The following is a 9,778-nucleotide window of genomic DNA, read 5'->3' as shown; positions in this document are numbered from 1 at the left end:
TGCCTTAAAGGGGCCGCTTGCTGTTCTCGCTTCCTGTTTGACAACTACTGGAATTCCGAGGCTGCAGACCCTTGTTGTCTACAGTGAAGGATGGGAATGTGCTTCTGTGATTCTCCTGTGTCTCAGGCGGTGTCGCTAAACTGGTAATTACAGTGTGGCCATCCTGGCCTGTGCCTGCACTCAGAATTTGGGAACCCTCTTGGTGCCACAGATGGATGACCTCGAGGTCCGGAAGTCCGGAGCTCTTGCAGCCTCCCTAACCTACCGCAGGGCGGGAGCTTCCTGCCGCTGCAAGCCACAGCTCAAGTTGGATACACTTACCTCTCTCCTCTGTGCTGGGCGACATGGAAGCTGTGCTGAGCAGCCCCATACTCAGAAAAGGGTCTTAAAAATTATCGGGGCTAAAGAGAGTTCTGCAGCAGTGGTCAGGGAAGGCAGGAAAAGACAACCCTACATGCTGACAGGAGATGACTTCCTGACATAGAGGATAAACAAGAATGTGGTCCCCAAAGGCAAGTGTCTCTAACATGGGGGCTCCAGGTTATCTAGCTATGCACGCCTCTGGAACCACTGCACCAATCAGTTGCCCCTTAACTTAGTTGCCCAGAACTCACATTCCAGGCGGCCGCAGCATCCACTACAATCCGGCTCGATTTTAAAGGCTCGATTTTAAAGGCTCGATCTTCACCGTAATTTTCATTTTCACAAGACAGCTCCCAGCAGGCAGGCTGCCCCGAAGTAAACAAAAAGTATTCCCAGGCCTCTCTCCTGTGGGCCACCTCTACTTTTGTCACTAATGGAGGAAAGATCCAGAGAGGACACAGGGACATAAGGAGAACCAGGAGCCAGGCTCCACTCTCTCGCTTCACTGTCTAACACACCACCGTCTTAGAATCTTTTTTTTTTTTTTTTTTTTTTTTGGTTTTTCAAGACAGAGTTTCTCTGTGGTTTTTGGAGCCTGTCCTGGAACTAGCTCTTGTAGACCGGGCTGGTCTCGAACTCCCAGAGATCCGCCTGCCTCTGCCTCCTGAGTGCTGGGATTAAAGGCGTGCGCCACCACCGCCCGGCCCGTCTTAGAATCTTGTAGGTGGCCCTGGCCTGTGCAGCCTCTTATCTTCCAATGAAGGAATATCAAATATGTGCAGAGGGTCTGAGCCTTTAAAGCTCAGAATGTGTGTGGTTGCCATAGCTATAGGAGTGACAGAAGACTGGCAATTGACCTAGAATCCCCTTCCAAAGAGGGCACAGAAACAGCTCCTAGGGAACTGTGTGCCTAACAGGCCAGACCCCTAGAAGCCCTGGATGGAGCAGACTGTGAGGTGGTAAGAACAGCATCTCCGTATCTGCCTAGCTGTCTGGACTGGAAACCAAACCTAATTCTGAACTTCCCTCTGCCTCAGATGACATCCAAGCCCATCCACTTTCATCCTCAACCTGGCAATGCCTAAGATGTAGCCTTTTCCAGATTCCGGCCAGGGGAACTGCTAAGAATGTAGGTCTGGGGCCGGGCGGTGGTGGCGTACGCCTTTAATGCCAGCACTCGGGAAGGCAGAGACAGGCGGATCTCTGTGAGTTCGAGACCAGCCTGGTCTACAAGAGCTAGTTCCAGGACAGGCTCCAAAAAACCACAGAGAAACCTTGTCTCGAAAAACCAAAAAAAAAAAAAAAAAACAAACCAAAAAAAAAAAAAAAAGAATGTAGGTCTGGGGACGTAGCTCGGTTGGTAGAGTGCGTGCAGAGCCCAGAAGTCCTGGCTTCAATCCCCAACACTCATAAATCGAGTGTGCGTGCGTTCACAACGCTAGGGAGCTAGAGGCAGGAGGACCAGAACTTTAAAGATCATCCTCAGCTACATACTGAATTCCTGACCATCCTAGGAGGTGCAAAGGATGAGGGATCCTGACCCAGAACCCTCAGATTCCCAACCTTCACTTATAGTGCATCTGAATGTCTTCCCACAGGAAGCAGCCTTCTGGTATTAGTGGGAAAATAAACCGTTGTTGTCATAGCACAAACCCTAAATCCATGTAATACAGGAGGACAGAGTCATCAACAAAATAAGTACTCTAGCTAGGTAGGCATGGTGGCACGAGCCTTTAATCCCCAGCACCAGGGAACCAGAAGCAGGCAGAACTGAGCGAATTCAAGGTTGACCTGGTCAATGTGGTGAGTTCCAGGACAGTCAGTACTACGTAGAGAGAACCTATCTCAAAAACCTAAAACACAGTGTGTGGTGTATGCGTGCTCTAAGCTAAGGCCGGAGAGATAACCCAGCTGGTAGAGTGCTTGCCTAGCCTGCACAAACCAGTGTTCAATCCCCAGCACCACCTAAAATGGGGATAGTGCCAGGTACCTATCTCCCAGCACTCAGGGAGGCAGAGACAAGTCGATAAATTCAAGGTTATCCTTGACTATATTGAAAGTTCAGGACCAGTCTGGGCTACATGAAATCCTGTCTCCATCATCATCATCCTCTCTGCTTTGCTGAGTGAGAATGAGGACCACAGAAGAGGGACAATATTGATTTATAATAACCAGACTTTGACCAGGGGTGAATTAGTAATTGGTAAACTGCTTCAGGGAACAATTTTTTGTTTTTGTTTTTTCGAAACGGGGTGCCTGCCCTGGAACTAACTCTTGTAGACCAGGCTGGCCTCCAACTCATAGAGATCCACCTGCCGGGCGGTGGTGGCGCACGCCTTTAATCCCAGCACTCGAGAGGCAGAGGCAAGCGGATCTCTGGGAGTTCGAGGCCAGCCTGGACTACAAGAGCTAGTTCCGGGATGGGCACCAGAGCTACAGAGAAACCCTGTCTCGAAAAACCAAAAAAAAAAAAAAAAAAAAAAAGGAGAGAGATCCACCTGCCTCTACCTCCTGAGTGCTGGGATTAAAGGTGCCACCACTGCCCGGCTTTATTTTTTTTTTTTAAGATCTATTTATTTAGTCTACGGCCATACCACCCTGAACACGCCTGATCTCGTAAGCTAAGCAGGGTCGGACCTGGTTAGTACTTGGATGGGAGACCGCCTGGGAATACCAGGTGCTGTAGGTTTAAAAAAAATTAAAAAATTAATAAAATAAATAAATAAAGAGAAAAAAATATTTATTTAGAGCCGGGTGGTGGTGCACACCTTTAATTCCAGCACTCGGGCAGAGGCATGTAGTCACAGATAAGCACTAGGGAAACCAGGACTGTTGGGCTGGCTCCACAACGGAAGAAACAGAATACCAGCTTTCTACCCAGAAAGCTGGGCGTGGATGTTCTTAACGACCTGGTGACTTGTTTGTTTTGTTTTTCCAGACAGGGTTTCTTTGCAAAACAGTCCTGGCTGTCCTGAAAGTCAGTTCACCAGGCTGGCCTAGAATTTACAGAGATCCACCTGCCTCTGCCTCCTGGGGACTGGGATTAAAGGCATGCACCACTACCTCCCAGAGATCTGGTGGCTTTTGCTACCCTGCCAGACCCAAATCTCCAGAAAGTTTACCACAGACTCTTCCTTCCTAAACCTTTATCTGTAGCTCTTAGTTGCTGGAGCTATCCTTAGGGGAAATGTCTAGGCTATCTCAGGCCCTAGCTAAAGAACCTACCTTCAAGGTCACATGTACTTTGGAGTTTCTAAGTAGTCAAGCCTTAAGCTTTACTGTGCACTTGGAATTGGAGTGATTGTTGCCTCCAATTTTTTTTCCCAGATTGTTCTGAGTTTAAACATGTTTACCATAAACTGCCTGGCATCAGACTCCTGAAGTTTGAGTCAGGCTGAACCAAATTTTATTCTCACCTCTTTTCGGTCCGTTTCCCTGCCTGCCATGACACTTTCAGGAACCCCTTGCAGTTGAATGAGGAAGAAGTCAGCCAGTGGATGGATGGGTAGTGATAAGAAACTGTTTGAGGGGCTGGAGAGATGGCTCAGTGGTTAAGAGCATTGCCTGCTCTTCCAAAGGTCCTGAGTTCAATTCCCGGCAACCACATGGTGGCTCACAACCATCTGGAAAGAGGTCTGATGCCCTCTTCCGGCCTGCAGACATGCACACAGACAGAATATTGTATACATAATAAATAAATAAATATTTAAAAAAAAAAAAAAAAGAAACTGTTTGAAGAGAGCATCCCAAGTGAACAGTTACAGAGCTGGGAGTCTTAATTGTGGCAGAGCTGAGATTAAAACCATCCCCTGCTACAGGATTGAAATTTTTAGGAAACCTCATTTGGTTGCCAAGTGAAGATTATTTCCTTAGGAACCATGGACCACTCAAACTCAGAGAGGATGTGCTTTGCCGGGGCTGAGGAGCAGCCCAGCAGTGGGAATGCTGAGCCCTGCAATGGGGGCAGAAGAACCTCTGGCCCTTTAACAGAGCCTAGAGCTTTGGGGCAGGGTAGATTCCAATGGATGGCAGTTGAAGAGGGCGGGTCTGGAAACCAAGGGACCCTAGGCCCAGGGGTTCTAGGAGCTGTCCCCACCCCCAGATTCCCTAACTGGACAGCAGACTCTACTCATTCCAGGAGGTACAGTCCTTGTCAGAAGAACCTGATGTCCAGGTAGGCAAAGAGTGGGTTGTTTTGATGTGTGTGTGAATTCTTTTCCCTGGCAGCTGGCAGATTTGGGGGACTTGTAATAACATCTTGGATACTTCTCCTGTCCTTAGCACCTCCCTCCCAAATGTCTTGCTGTTCCCCAAGTACTGTGTGCCCAAAGCCAGCAGTTCTGCCCTGCCTCAAGTTGGCTGACAGCTGGAGTGTCCCCATAACAGCAACAACAGAAAAAAGACACAGCTCCATGCTGTCACTTCTAGTTGCGTGAGGAGTTTCCCTTTGCTATGCCCAGATCATGGAGTCCCCCCAGAACCAATTAGGAGACTGAGTCCTGTATGTAAAAGCAAAGAGCCTTTATTATTTATTACACAAGTTCACGAACTCGGGCTTGCCGTGTGTTTAATGTATTGGCGTGATTGGAGAGCCCCAAGCTCAGTTGGGGTTAGTTTTTAGCAAAGGTTGTGGAGAGGGATTTCTAAGATTTAGAACACCTGATTGGCTGACATTTATCTAGGGGTGTCCTGGTGAAAAGCAATGGGTGTGTGCTGGCATATCCACAATGCTTGGAATGTTAGGAATTTCCTTTGAGTGGTCTGCTCCCGAGTGACCTCTGGGTGGTCTCGGTTTGTGGTCTGTCTTGGAACCAGGGTAAACTACTGAGACTGGGACCTCTATTGTCATGGCGTGTCATGGCTGGGTACTACACCCTTAATCTTTTAGGGGACTCTAGGTAGGTAAAACTAGATCCTTGGCTTCAATGTGAAAAATAATTTTTGAATTAGTCAATATGAAGCAGAGTGAGGGTTTATTGAAGATACTTTGAAGTATTTCAGCAGATGGGTTAAGAGAAAGATAGGATCTCAGAAAGAACGACAATACCCAAGAGCCTGCATGGGCTTCCACTAAAGTCAGATTTTATTGCAAGGCAGTGGTGGCGCACACCTTTAATCCCAGGGAGGCAGAGGCAGGTAGATCTCTGTGAGTTCGAGGATAGCCTGGTCTACAAGAGCGAGTTCCAGGACAGGCTCCAAAGCCACAGAGAAACCCTGTCTCGAAAAACAAACAAACAAACAAGAGCTAGTTCCAGGACAATCAGAGAGCCGTACAGAGAAACCCTGTCTTGAAAAACAGAATAAAACAAAAGTCTTTTTGTTTTGTTTTGTTTTTTTGCCTTTGCAATGCTTATATACAGGATTTTGGTGAGGGTCTAGGAGATTCTTTTCCAAGAGTGGCTAAGAAAATGAAATGAAACTTTAGAATGGTTCCTGGAAGGAACCTAACAGGATTACAGTTGATAAAGTTTAAAACAAACAAAAACAAGCAAAAAGCTCCAGTTCAGGAGCCAAGAAATAGCTTAGAGGTTTAGAGCAAACACCGCTTTTGCAGAGGACCCAAGTCCATCCATGTTAGTAGGCTCATAACTGTATGTAACTGCAGCTTCAGGGGATCCGGTGCTTCTGGCCTCAGCCCTCGGCAAGCACCTGCACTCAAGTGCATACACATGTGCGCGCTCACACACACACACACACACACACGATTAAAATAATAAATCTATATCTTTAGACAGGTTTGGCAGTACACACCTCTAGTCCCAGAAATCTGGAGTCAAAAGAAAATGGACATATACATATATGAGTCTGAAGTCAGTCAAAGCTATATAGTAAGATGGTGGCTTTTAAAAAAACAAAACAAACAAACAAAAACCAGTGGCCAGGCATGGTAGCCCTCTCTCCTTTATTCCCAATACTTGGGAGGCAGAACAGCCAGAGCTACACAGAGAAACCCTGTTTCAAAAAACCAAAACAGCAACACACACACACACACACACTTATCACTGTAGGTTCCAGGACTGCAGGGAGGTAGGGTATTTCCACTGTAACCAAGTCAACAGTGGTGCTTGAGATTGGGTGGACGGGGTTGGGGGTGGGGTTCCTATCCAAAGGGATGCTGTTGCTCTTTGTGGATGTTGTTGATTTCCCCTTTGATTCTTGATTCCCTGCTGGCCACAAGCTTCAACTGGAGCCCCAGGTGAAGGGCTTCCTCCCTCCCTCCATCTCCAGTCTTTTTTTTTTTTTTTTTTTTTTTTTTGGTTTTTCGAGACCAGGGTTTCTCTGTAGCTTTGGAGCCTGTCCTGGAACTAGCTCTTGTAGACCAGGCTGGCCTCGGACTCCCAGAGATCCACCTGCCTCTGCCTCCCGAGTGCTGGGATTAAAGGCGTGCGCCACCACCGCCCGGCTCATCTCCAGTCTTTCTATCCTTCTTCCCTCTGCCTGTTCCCCAGGCACGGGAAACTGAGTTGAATGTACAGGTTTCTGCATACAGATTCCTTCTTCCTGGAAGCCCAGCCCTTCCCGGTGCAGCCTGTTTTTCACAAGACAGGGTATCACGAGCCACAAGCCCTGGCTCACTTGGGACTCTCTAGACCAGGCTGACCTCTGCCTTCCATGTACTCAGACTAAAGGCATGCGCCACCATCCTACAGCGCTTCTCTATACTTCTAAAATGATCCTTCTAGGTGGCTCCCTACTAGGGCAGATACAGCACAGTTGCTTAGCACCCACTTGACTTCAGAGTCTTTATCCCAGGAACCCCCCCACACACACAGTTGGTCACTTGGACTGGTCCTCCTCATGACATCACCATTCCTAAGGTATCTAAGGTCCATCTGCTTGCCTGCCTCCTGGCAATGACATCACCATTCCTAAGGTATCTAAGGTCCATCTGCTTGCCTGCCTCCTGACAGGGACCCTTCACCACCCAGGTACCTGCTCAGTAGTGCTCAACAAACAACCATGGGAAATCGGCTTGGATAGCCTCCCAGGTTCAACCCCTTAGACTGGCATACAGCAGGCTGAAGTCCCTGGGATAGCACCCTGCTCTGCCTCCAGGTGGTGCTGGGAGCTCAGGCACAGGTCATGTCTCAAGACAGTCTGGCCCCACCCCAGGCAGGGCTGGTCCTGGAGCAGGAATCTCAGGAATGTGGCTCTGCTACTAAAGTCAGGCTGCGCAGGACTACGTCTTCATAGCTCCTCCCACCTTGGTTCAGGTATAACTCCCTAGATTAGAAAGGGCCTGACAAAGAAAGACTGTTGTGACCGATCGTGACCTGGAGCTCAGAGCACTTTTCATCTGTCTATGTATGTATGTATGTATGTATGTATGTATGTATGTATGTATCTATCTATCTATCTATCTATCTATCTATCTATCTATCTATCTATCTATCTAGTATGTGTATATATGTGTGTATGTGTGCCAGAGAATGTTTTTCCTCTGTTGTTCTCCACATTATTATTAGTTTTATTTTTGTTTGTTTGCTTATTTTTTGAGACAGGGTTTCTCTGTGTAGCCCCTGCTGTCCTGGAACCCTCTCTGTAGACCAGGCTGGCCTCAAATTCACAGAGATTCGCCTGCTGGGATTAAAGGCTTGTGCCAGCCACCACCACCTAGCTATTTTTACTACTATTATTATTTTTTTAAGATTTATTTATTCTGTGTACAGTGTTCTGCCTGCATGTGTTCCTACAGGCCAGAAGAGGACACCAGATCTCATTATAGACTGTTGTGAGCCACCGTGTAGTTGCTGGGAATTGAACTCAGGACCTCTGGAAGAGCAGCCAGGGCTCTTAACCTCTGAGTCATCTCTCCAGTCCTATTTTTACTATCAATGTTATTATTTTTTTATTACTGGGTTTTGTTTTTGTTTGAGACAAGGTCTCACTATGTAACCCTGACTAGCCTAGAACTATATAGGCCAGGCTGGCCTCGAATTAACAGAGATCCTAGGATTAAAGGCTCGGAGCATCACTCCTGCCCCCACCTTATTCTTTGAGGCAGGATCTCTTGCTGATCCCCATGCTCTCAGAATTGGTTAGGCTGGAGAGCCAGGCAGCTCCTGGAATATCCCTGTCTTCACCCATGCTCTGGGATCGCACATGCGTGTCAGAATGCCTGGCTTTCATATGGGCACTGGGGATCCAAACCCATGCCAGCACAGAAGGTACTTTACTCACAGAGCCACCTCCTCAGCGTGCAGGGTCCTTTTTTGTGAAATATTAATTTGGCAGCCAGTGTTTTGCCTCTGCTCACCCACTGTGTCAATCATGTCAAGATATGCCCATATGTCCACGGTGATCCTTTCTGAGCATCTGCTGTGTGCCTTTCCCCCATAGGAGAACTCTAATATTAATCTCAGTCAACCTTCTGATGCCTGCAGATAAGAATGGGGCTCAGCCAGAGCCCAATGACTTGCACGTGGTCACGGCAAGGAATGACAGCCTGGGGCCTGATCCTGCTCTTCCTGCCTCCGTAGCCCTCCTACATCTTCTGGAAGCACACCAGCTCGGGTGGGGCGGGGCGGGGGCAGAGGTCATTCTCCTACTACTGTTCCCGCAGCGCTTTCCCAGGCTGCCCTTCACACAGGCATTTTCTCCCTGGCTTCACTTCCGCCTCCTCCTGCTGCCTCTTGGAACCTCTTGGAAACTGCAGGATGCCATTCCTTCTGGGATTTCAGGATGATAGATTCTTGTCTAGAATAAAACCCAGGACTGACCTGCCAATCACAGGCATACTCTGAGAGGGGAGGGATGACTTGTGTTTAGGGCATGCAGGTGTGTGTTCCCCCACCCACGTGAGGAGAGGAAACTCTGAGGACTGAAGCAAGGAATTCAGACCAGGCTGTGAATATAGTGCTTGCCTTCCTGGGTTTCCCACAGGCTTGCTGAGGATCCCCAGGGAGAAGCAAGCGGCCTAAAATAGAAGCGCTGACACAGGAAACACACAGGGCCAGAGGCACAGGCTGTTGCTGGACTCTAGCACTGCGCATTCTCTTTATATACCAGACTCCCCAGCATGGCACTTTTGTGTGTCGACCCTTCTTCCCATCCTCTGGGGTTCCCACACACCAGAGCTCAGGCAGGAACATCTGCGTGTGGGAATGTGAGTAAGGAGAGTTTCCAAGGTTCGGTCTGAGTCTTATTGGTAGCTGAGGCCAGCTTGGCCTTGAGGGCGGCACCAGAAGTGGGGACCGCCATTCTACCACACCCAGACCAGTGGCCAGAGCCTCACTGCCAGTAGAATACATCTCCCTGCTGTAGGACAAGTAGGCCGGCCCAAAGTTGGGGCAAAGGAGATGTGATAGCCTAGGTAACAAGGCACTGGTTTGTACCTGAGTCTCTGGGCCTCATGTTTAAGTTGTTAAGGACCAGGGGGTGGGAGAGCTTCATGGTTCAACTAATAGAAACTGTG

General features: G+C 48.4%; 1 pseudogene; it reads left to right on the top strand.

The window, feature by feature from the left end:
- Positions 1 to 2,943: 2,943 nt before the first annotated feature.
- Positions 2,944 to 3,052, top strand: LOC130864967 (5S ribosomal RNA; annotated as a pseudogene).
- The last annotated feature ends 6,726 nt before the right edge of the window (positions 3,053 to 9,778 follow it).

The sequence above is a fragment of the Chionomys nivalis genome, chromosome 22 (genome assembly GCF_950005125.1).
Source record: "Chionomys nivalis chromosome 22, mChiNiv1.1, whole genome shotgun sequence".
In the NCBI taxonomy this organism is placed as follows: domain Eukaryota; kingdom Metazoa; phylum Chordata; class Mammalia; order Rodentia; family Cricetidae; genus Chionomys; species Chionomys nivalis.
Note: the sequence above shows the minus strand (reverse complement) of the source record. Positions and strands in the feature narration are given on the sequence as shown.